Source organism: Physcomitrium patens, chromosome 1 (genome assembly GCF_059467195.1).
Source record: "Physcomitrium patens ecotype Gransden chromosome 1, ASM5946719v1, whole genome shotgun sequence".
Classification (NCBI taxonomy): Eukaryota; Viridiplantae; Streptophyta; class Bryopsida; order Funariales; family Funariaceae; genus Physcomitrium; species Physcomitrium patens.
In genome coordinates, this window is record NC_143410.1 from 5,794,410 (window position 1) to 5,805,679 (window position 11,270).

Consider the following 11,270-nt stretch of genomic DNA (forward strand, 5'->3'; position numbering starts at 1 on the left):
TATAAATACTCTTGAAGCATTAATAGTCTAGATAGAGACCTTCTTTTAAGTAAAATAAATATTTCCATATTACCATATATAATAACCAAAGAAAAAAATGACAATAGCTACTCAATAAGTCATTCTAAGAAGTTTATTACTAAGGTCTATTTTAATTTAAAAAATATATGTATTTTAGACTATAATTTAATATAAAAAAAAACTAAAAATTAATCTTTTAAAGAAATTTGATGGAATTTTTTTATAATTTTGTGGCTTTCTAAATTAAATAAAAATTAATTTTTTTATTTCAAATTCAACGGTTTTTCACAAAAGCATCTTGTATTGGTCCAGTTAGAACCTTTCTTTCAAGTCAAGCTTTGTCTTAGATTGCTCCATTAATTAAAAATAATTCTTCCATATTTCCTAATTTTGAAATATTTTTAGTGATATTTAAAAAAGAATTTGATAAAAAATATAAATGTTTATGCAACAACTATAATTTGAAGCCTTTGACAAAAAACACACTTTGCATAGGTTTTTGCCTTGGATTTTTGACAATTAGCATTATTATTTTAGAAGAAAAAAAAACCTATGAATACATTAGGCATCTCACTATGGAAGAATTTGATCTTATCTTGAAATAGGATTTACAATCTAAAAAAAAAAAAATACATAACATGTTTAAAAATCTAATTTTAATAATTTTAACCAATCTAAAGTATCTTATTATATTCTATTTAATTTCAAGTAAATCTTAAATAATTCTTTAAAAAAACCCTACTTAAATTCTAAGAAAATCACAAGAAATTTTTAAAACATCTTAAAGAAATTATAAAGAAAACTTCAAAAAATAAAAAAATTATATCTATAAAAAATATAAAATAATCATAAGAAATTTTAAAATATTTTTACATAATTCTAATTAATGTCTAATCAAATTTTAATTAAATTTTAATAGAATACAATAAAATATTAATCAAGCCTTAAATAAATTCCTAAAAACCTTATCAAATTTTAAATAAATTCTACAAAAAGTTTTCAATTTTAATAATTATTTATTTAATTATTGATCTTGGTTTAATATCTTTTTATATCTTGATTTATTAACTCAAAATAAGAATAATTTTTTTGAAAATAATTGAATTTATTTATTAAGAGAAAATGCTCTTAATTTACTTGGATATTAATTGTCTTCTTTTGCCAATCTCAATGTAAACCTTCTAGCATCAATATCTCGTTTTTGAACCAACTACTTGCTTTTAAAATTAATGCAATTGTTGGAAATTAATTTAAACATAATTTTTTTTTTTTTTTTTTTTTTTTTTTTTTTTTTTTTTAAATCCAACTACTAAACCATTCAAAATCTTAGAAATCCTTATTTACCTAAAAATCTAGTTGTCCAATTAAGATTAATATTATATTACACATTAAATATAATTACGTTCAAAATTCCACAAAGTTTCTATATATATATATCTACTATCAAATACAAAAAATTCATCAAAATTTAATCCTACTTTATTCTACAAAAAATAAAGTTGCTAAAAACAATCATAACTTTGTAAAGTTTTCACAAAGTCATAAAATTTTTTAATTCCTAAAAACAAATGCTTAAAAAAATATAGGCAATGTGGATAGATTCTTCTATGTCATAAATTAAAAAAAAGAGATTATATATTAATATGTAATCCTTCTTGTGTCTTTATTGTACTAGTATGTTTGGATGCCTAAGAAATAAATCTCTTCTTTTAGTAGATTTTGGAATCTCTTTTTGCTTTAATGATTTAGAATTTTTAGCTATGTATAAAAAAATTATAATTAAAAAATCTAAGGTCGTTTATATAAAGATCATAGATAGTCAATTCTTATTCTTTAGAGATATTACTCATGAAAATAATCTATTATAAGTAACATAAAAATATCATAGTAATTAAGTTATATTCAATATCATTAGATCTCTATATAATTCCAAATTTTAGGACTTTCTTGGTTTGAAAGATATAACTCTATATAGATTAGTTATCTTATTTTTTTTTTGAAGTAATATTACTTGTTATCATTAAATTTGATAGAAAACACCATACATCTTATACATCTAAAACCATTAAGTCTTTTTTTACTGGATTTAGAGTTTTTATAAAAGCAATTAAAAAGTGTAATATTTTTGTTGTTTATGCAAATCCAATATTCAAAGGAAAAATATTTAAATAATATTTTTTAAAAAATAAAAAGACTTTAAAGATGGATTTGAAAAGGAAAATGGGTTTATCTTGCCAAAATATTATCTATACAACTATGCTATTGATCTTCAAGATGGTCCACAATTATCTTTTGCTTCAATTTATAACTTATCAAAGAATGAAATTATACAATTCAAAAAGCATATTGATAAGAATTTAGCAAAGAATTTTATTTGACATATAAATTTTCTTATTGATATATCTATATTCTTTGTAAAGAAAAAATATGGATCTTTGTGGATGTATGTCAAGTACTATGGTTTCAATAAAATTATTCATAAAAAGTTATTATTCTTTGTCATTAATATCTAAGCCCTTTAATAAAATGGATTAAACTAAAATAGATATTTATGGAGCTTATAATCTAGTAAGCATAAAAAGGATATAAATAGAAGATTACTTTTAATATAAGATATGGATACTTTGAATATAATGTTATATTTTTGGCCTTATAAATGCTCCAATAACTTTTTTATATTTAATAAATAATTTATTCTATGAATTATTTAATAAATTTATTATATTCTATTTTTTTAAAAAATAATTTATTCCAAGACTTTAAAATATGCATAAATGATATATTTTTTTCTCTTGCAAAAATTACAAGATATTAAAACATATGGCAATTTGGAAAAATATATGTTTTATGAGCCCTAAAGAGAATTCTTTATTTTAAAACCTTGTGTATCTCATATTGGCTTGTATTTTAAATCATTTGTGATGCCATTAGAAGATGTCTTTCTTCAATTTTAACTTCAATATTACATATCAATCATAAAAAATAATAATTTGTAGATATTTTATCAAGATAATTCTGTCTTTTATCAAAAGAAGGAGAGACAATATGCAACTTGCAATAGAAAACACTCTTGAAATCTAAGAAATCTTGTATTTGAGCAAGTATTATATTAATTCTAATAGATTCTTTGTTTCTTCATTAAATTCATACAACCTTAATTTTAGACCTTCTTATTTTTGTTGTTTAACATTATTCTAATACCATCCACAATGATTTTAATAAATTCAAGTTTGAAGATTGTCTATTATACTTAGGAGAATATTTTATATTCCAAAAGAGCTATTATACCTTTGTCTTCTTTGAACATATTATGACTTTTTAGTTGCAAGATATTTTTAATTCAAAAAGACATTGAAATTCACTTTTAGAAATTTTTTGTAGCCTCAAATGTAAAAAGATTTCGAAGAATTTTTCTTTTCTTACAATACATGTTCCAAATTAAAGAATCCTCAACATTACCTATATAGACTTCTTCAACCATTGATATATTATAATACAACTATTGAGTGATTTTTTTTTTCTTTAAGAAGAACTTAATTAAAAATATAAAAAAATATTAATTTAAAAATATAAAAAAGTAATATATATATATATATATATATATATATATATATATATATATATATATATATATCAAATAATTTAATATTAATGCTATATTTTTGTAAAAAATATTTTTGTTACTTTGTAGAATTATAAACAAGAAAAAAAATAGATTAGCAAAAAAATATTATAAGTATTTTTACATGAAGGTAAAGAATAAATTTTAGAAAAATTTACTAAGAAAAACCTCAAAATAATATCCATGAAGAATTGGTTGTGAACCAAGGTTAAAACCACACCTCAAAGCACAAAACTAAATACCTATAGAAAATTTAGGATTCTTTTGTTACTTAAAAAAAATTATTGATTGGAGACTAATTCAAAGACATCTAAGATATTTTTTGTATTAGCATATAATATTTTGTGAATATTTATGAAAGCTATATTTTTAAATTTAGCTAATATGTCTCAAAAGATATTTGAATTCCATCAATAGCATCCTTCTAGATCTAAAGTCAAAATATGTGTTAGATAATACTCTTATCTAATATATCTAAATATTATATATTTTAGACTTTGTAATATTTTTTAAAAAACAAATAGAAATACATTCAAAATTTTTAGAGCTCAAATTTTATATACGCATTCACTAAAAATTCTAAAGTAGTCTCATTCCACATTAAGATTGCAATACAATGACTCAAAAAATTATTTTAATGTTTACATATTTTGAAAATAATGGTGTATTATAAATGAATTTTAGTGAATAATAACACGTGGTTTATATATCAAATAAATTACTCCTTTATAGCTACCAAATGAGCCTATGTTGAAAGAAATCCATTATGTAATTGCGGAGCTATAACCAATCTAATTTGGAATAGTATTGGAAATGTTTTTTGAGTGTGGTGTTTAATTTTTGGATTCTATCAATTACTCAACATTATAACATTTTATCATCATTAGATTTACTATGATAATATTATTACTAATCTAATGACATCATTAATGCTTATTAGTAGTTATAAAAGCACCATTCTTAATTACAATTCCTAGTACGGATATATTCTAAATTACCACATTCTAAGACTTTTTTGAATCTTTTGCAAACTTTTAGAACCTTCTAGATACTTATAGAATCTTCCATAATCTTTTAGAAAGTTCCATAGGCTTCTAGAAGACTCTTTAGACTTCTAAAAACTTCTATAGAAAGTACCTTGTTGGTTAAGTTTTCAACCTATTAATTACCAAAATATAAATATAAAGTCAAATTGATGGAATTCAAATATGTTTATGAAGCTTCTAAGAAACTTATCCATAAGATATTATTAAATTTATTTATTTTTAATTACTTCTATATAATTCCTTTAATATTAGTAAATATAAATATTGATTATGTTTGTGATAATAGCCTATAATAGAAGACATTGGTGATTATTATTAATTATAAGGATTGATGAATCTTTTAACTTAATAAAGATAGCTTAAATATATGGCAAACATTATGCCATACATCTTTGATCTCTTTTGCTTTTGATTAATTTTAATTCTATTTCTTTTTATAAAACTTGATGATAAAAAGAGATATGATGTTCACAACATACAACCAAATTGCTAGACATATAATAAAAGAAATTCCTATTTGATCCTAGAAGATTTTAAAAGATACTATTTAATTTTAAAAGGTTCTAAAAGATTTTAGATGATTGTAGAAGATTTTCGAGGGTATTATTTACCTATAAATATTAAAAAAAACTTTAAAGAGCTTCTTTATACCTACTATATGTAGAAATTAAGATTGAAGAAATCCTTAGATTCAACAATATAATTCTTATGGCTCAAGTTGGACCTTATGATTTTATTCTTCTACCTTGTTATAATTCTTTGCTTATGATATAAAGTGAATTTCTTATGTTTCAATTTTTAAAATTTTTAGAGTCTTTTTCTACTTAAGTGGTATGTATATAATAAGTAAAATATAAAAAAAAATAAAGAAGATAATTCTTTCAATTTTGGAAATATTTTAGCAAGATAAGAAGTAATAACATAGAAATTATTTAAAACTAGAATATGATTAGAAGATTTTTTAAAAAGCAATCACTTCAAATATTTATGAGAAAATAAAAAAAAATTGAAATAAAAGTACTAATAAGATTTCAATTAAGAAAAAATCGCTTCTTTTTTAATTGAATAAACTGATATTTTATTAAAGAAGATGTAGCTCTCGTAGACACCTTCTATTAGAATTAATAATACAATTAGATCAAAGCATACTAAGATCTTCTTACATAATGAATGTAAAATATCCAAAAGACATTGAAGTCAAAGATCAAATCCATAAGACATGTTCTAAAAGATGGTAACTTCTCTAAATTTTTTGAATAATTTATGAGATTCTATTAACACTATTACAAAGAAAAAACCTCAATAAGAAATAGGTATATCATAAATACCAAAATTAGATAGAAATCGTCCAAGCTAACATCTAATAAGACCTCTAAAACCTCAATTTATAACAAGTTCTTAAAACCTGTTTGAAAAAGTTTTCAAATCATAAAGATTGAAAAATTGATAGCCAAAGACTAAGATCTAGGATTTATTAGAAAGGACAAGGAGATATGTGTTCTAAAACATTTGTTAATGCACATTAGTAAAGACATTCAAAAGCTAAACTTAATTCTTTTCAAGACCAATATGGCAATCAAAATAAATAAACCAAAATAATTTTAAAATGCTTATAAAGAAATTTTGTGCCAAACTATATTTATATCACAAATCTTTTAGAAAAGAACTTAAAATGTATAATATAATAGTACATGAGATTCTAACCAAGTTTATAAAGAATATGATTTTAAGTTTAGTCATGCTTATCACTACTTCTAAATTATTTGAGGCCATCAAAGAAATAAAAAGAAAAAAAGTTCTAAAACTTAATTAAATTTTTATATAATTATTTAAAATATTTTGAAGACATATCAAAAGTATTACATAATTATGGTTGATTTTATATATATATATATATATATATATATATATATATATATATAGATATAATAGACTTTTTTAATATGTATAGTAAGAAGAAATGTTATACTTTTTTACAAAAGAAATAAAGTTCTTTTTAGGCAATTGACATCCTATAATACTTTTCTATTCTATATATAATATGTTTTCTAATTTTCTATAAAAAAATACTCAAATAAGTCCTTATAGAAATAATTAGTCCAAATTAGACTATTTTCTTGTCTTTGCTACATGTACATATACTCAATAATATGTTAGTAGTTCAAAAAGCAATCAATTAATCTAAGAACTTTAATCAACCTTTATTACTTATAAATAAAAAAATTATAAAATTTCTATTAGAATATTTTAGAAGTATTTATTTATTATTATTAAAAAATAAAATTCCAATAAAAACTACTATTAATATTAATAGCTATCAAGGTATTCTTTTTCACCTAGAAGCAATAATTCAAAATTTTACATGGAGTAGCATATAAAAACTCACATGTAAAATAACTACTTAAAATATTTATTGCACATATTTTTTTAATAAATATATAGAAATTATAGATTAAAAAAAGCCATAATGACCTTTCTTTGTAAATAGATAATAAAAGTCATATACCTAAGAAAATATTATATTTAATATTTTATTAAAAAATAGTTAATAAAACTATTTTCAGAGCCAAAACTACCTAATAGTCTAACTATCAATGGATACTAATTTTAAATCATAAGTGGCCACCAAATTCTAAGAAATTAAAAAAAAAAAACTTATGATAGAACATAGAATTGCCAATCATCAGATCTATTATTCATCCTAAAAAAAAATCATATTTCTACATAGCAAAAAGATGCAACAACTAAAAAAAATTATAACTATAATTTGTAAAGATCTTTTATTAAAAAAGGAGCCAAAATCAAAATTCAACGTCTATGTAGAAGCTATTCCATGTTGAGAACATATTGTAACCTTCTACTTAAAGTATCAATAAAAATTAGTCAAGGAAATTTCAAATCCAAAATCAAAAGATTAAATAAGATTATATAAATCAAAAGATGATACTAACCTAATACTAGTTTCCTAACTATAAAATCTACTACAAAGCATTGAAGAAGCTGGATGGTTTGCAATCCTAATTCTTTTTGCAACTCTAATCTATAAATTTGGTGCTAAGTCAAGAATTTTGTTTTTTGGATGCCAATTTCTTTTCAAAGCTTGCACAAAGAAGGAAAAATATAGGCAAAAGATATAGCATTATAGTAGAAGGATTTGCAAAAGTGTTAAGAATTGCCAAAGTCTTAAAATCCAAAAAAAAGAAGTGAAGATACATGTATGTTGATTTGTGACTTAATATTTAAATTTTTCTTTAATCCACTTTTACATTCATGAAATATAAGCTCAAACTTAATGACTTAGTAAAATTTGGTAAACAACCTTTCAAAAAAGATAAACATCTAAAAGATCTATTAGCCAAAAAATAAAAAATATTTTAGAAATAAAATTTTAATTTAATTAAAAACACAATTGACTTAAAATAAAGGTCCAAAAAAAACAAACAAACAAATAAACAAAAAAAAAAAAAAAAAAAAAAAAAAAAACAATATTAATATTCTTTGGGCACAAAAGTTTAGTACTCAATATGTAGCAAGCTAAAGAAAGTAACGAGACTTTTCTCTATTATTTATTTTGCATCCTTAGAATAGATAAGATAATTTTATACAAACTTTGAGACTACAACTAGATACATAGAATATAGGATTAGACTACTTTCTTAATATAGGATTAGACTACTTTCTTGATATTCAAGCTAAATTTACATACTAGTAGATATGGACCTTGGAAAGCCTTCACTTGGTAGCAAGCAATATTTGCCACTAAATCAATTCTTAAAATTCAAAAGATTTAGAGTCTTATAGAAAAAAATTACAAAACATTTGCCTTTAGATGATATGGATCCAAAAAAATGCTTGAACATTTGTATAGAAGTAGTGGGTTGATTCTAAGATAAGACAAATTATATTATCCAACTTCCAAGAATATAGACATATGACCTAAAACGCCACAAGCAAGAACATCTCTATGAAAACAAAAGTCATCCTAAAAAAAGAGATAAAAGAGGGAATGAAAATTCATTGGAATACTAGATATCCTTCCAGCAACCTCATCATCCATACGATAAGTGAGAATCAAGAAGGTGGGATTACGAAGCATTCTAACATACTTACCCCAAAGAATTAAGGCCTAGGCAGTCTTCATCAATTAATTTATACTATTCATATACCCCAATTGCTGTGTCAGAAAGAAAGGAAGTAAAGTCTAGGTTACTAAAAAAAAACAAAAGGGAACACAATAGTTATTTGTAATTTGCCGTTTACCCTTCGTCTCGGAAGGCTGGGTCCATTTCTATCCACATTCCGCAACCGTAAGCCGAATCTGAGCCTTCATCAAATGCTCCAGCTAAATAAACAACATCGCAAATTCCGGACACTTTGCAGGCATTGCAATGTCACAACCGCAGTTTGGAGCTGAATGAACTCCACAAAGGCAAAACCGCTTTGGTCAAACCCTTCTCCACAACACACGATTTCTGCATTCAGCCAAGCAGAAAGAGCTTCTAACGCAGAATCCGCAAAAGCCAACCTGTGCATTGGGGGTCATGTGCATTGCAAGCGGCTTTGCATTGACAAACAGAACCCCGCTCATGTTCTGGAATTGCTTGGGTATTAGCATGGTCACAGCCAAGCTTTACAATCCAAGTTGACCCAAACTTCTAACCTTGACCAAATTGACAAGATCCAACAAAAGTTTCACAATCTAGCTCAAAAGTACCTGCAGCCAGAAGACATCCATTTCCGTTATCTTGATCACCATCCGCGCCCGCTTACAACGATCTTTTAAGCCGACAAAGGAAGAAACGTGGCAGTGCTATTTCATGTGAAATGAACATCCACAGCTAAAACCGCAAAATTCAATGCACTTGAAACGTCGCAGTTCGAGCAGTCATTCCAGCTGGAAGCATATCCACCTTACGCCGACTTCCAGCAAGCAAACCCTCGCGGGGATCTCGAGAATGTGGTCAAAAGTAACTGAAACGAGTAAACGAACATGGGATGCATGACTTAAGAGTGGCAAGTGAGGCTGGGTGTGAAGTATAAAACTTTATGAGCGTGATCGTAGCAGCAGCTCCGAATATAGATTCGACCACGCGCTTGATTGAATTATTCTCGAAAATCGCAATCAGGAGATTACCCAGCCCTGCACTGCAACGCTCGTCCATCCACATCGGTAATTTGCATAATTCTGGATCACTCAAAAAGGAAAGAAGGCCAAATCAAGAGAGACGGAAGGTGGATATTACAAAAATAAAATATTCTTTTCTTAGGAAACTAATACATCTTTCTACAATAAATGTGTGAGTATATATATATATATATATATATATATAGATATTTGTGTGTGTGTTTTGTGTATTTTCTCTCTGCTTTAGTATACAATTAACCTGAAAAATTAATTTAGTTGAAAACTTTAATCTGTTAAACATTAACGATTCCACTGGGTTTTGATGACTAAAGACGGTATATGTTGTCAAAAACAGCGGCAGCTGAAAAGAACCCAGCTCGTATACATCCCCCAGCCACCAATTAAATTTTCAAGATTCATCTCTGACAGATTCGCGTACACGTAGCTGTCATTAAAATTCACGAAAAGAAGTGAGAAGCATCCAACTCAGCAAAGACGCGGAATCTCAAAAGCGGCGACCACACATTGAGAATGCTATTGGACTTATGACTACATCAGAAAAATGGAGGTACATCAACACATTTTATGTCATCGCAGTCAAGCCTACCAGACCTTGATCCTCCTCGATAGCAGTGAGAAACGTGCTATGTTCGGCTCAGGAAGACGAGCATTACCGCTGCCACTGTAGGTGCAGTATCCACCATTCCACGGCCCTTTGGATTTTGGTGACTTAAGGTCCGATCCCGGCCAGCTTTGGCGTCATAGCATGACGCACTGGATTCGCTGCATTCGTGCTGCCAAATCGAGGAACAATCTTAGTAAAACGAGGATTATCTACCCATTCATGCAGCTCCTTGAATCATCGAAAAGTAGTACCATCATCAACGTTCGCGTAGTGTCCGGTTGTAATCTCTGCTAGAACTCCGCATCCGACTCAATGTCTTTGTGCATTGTGTTAGTGCCCCAAGTGTTCGAAAATTGCGATGTATGGTCTTCCGGGGGGTCCTGCTGTTTCCGTCGTGTGGAGCTCTGGATTGCAGCAGGATGTTCCTTCACACTGTCAGACGGACTGTACCTCAAGATACGAAGCATGCAAAAAGCTCTCCAATGTTCTAGTGACGCGCCATCGGCGCCTCACGTGATTCGGACAGTAACCGGACGTTCGTGCTCGTGGTTGTCCGACGACATGCAGTGCAACATTGCGTCCAACCAGTCGAAAATGGATGAGTCTGAGAGCACCCCACCTGAACTTCGTGGGTTACTCAACGGCATTCCATCGCACAGGTTGCATTCTCCAACACCATCCGATGCGCGAAGCGAGAATGGACGACAGTTCCACTGTGAAGCGTGCGGTCGAATGGCACCCACAACCTCCATCGAGACATCAGCAAGAACCCTCACATTACGTCAACCGTAGCCCAGATAGAACCCTAACATTACATCGGCAGTACAGGGT

The 11,270-nt window shown here is 26.8% G+C and overlaps 1 long non-coding RNA gene across 2 annotated transcripts; it reads right to left on the minus strand.

Annotated features, from left to right (window-relative positions):
- Positions 1–8,875: 8,875 nt before the first annotated feature.
- LOC149989838 (uncharacterized) lies at positions 8,876–11,191 on the minus strand. 2 transcript variants are annotated; one of them, XR_016501888.1, is made up of 3 exons: positions 11,059–11,191; positions 10,427–10,843; positions 8,876–9,874 (listed from the first exon to the last, which is right to left on the minus strand). It is a non-coding gene; the product is annotated as an uncharacterized LOC149989838 (long non-coding RNA). The 2 variants fall into 2 exon arrangements; XR_016501885.1 differs by having other exon boundaries at positions 10,427–11,191.
- Positions 11,192–11,270: the final 79 nt, after the last annotated feature.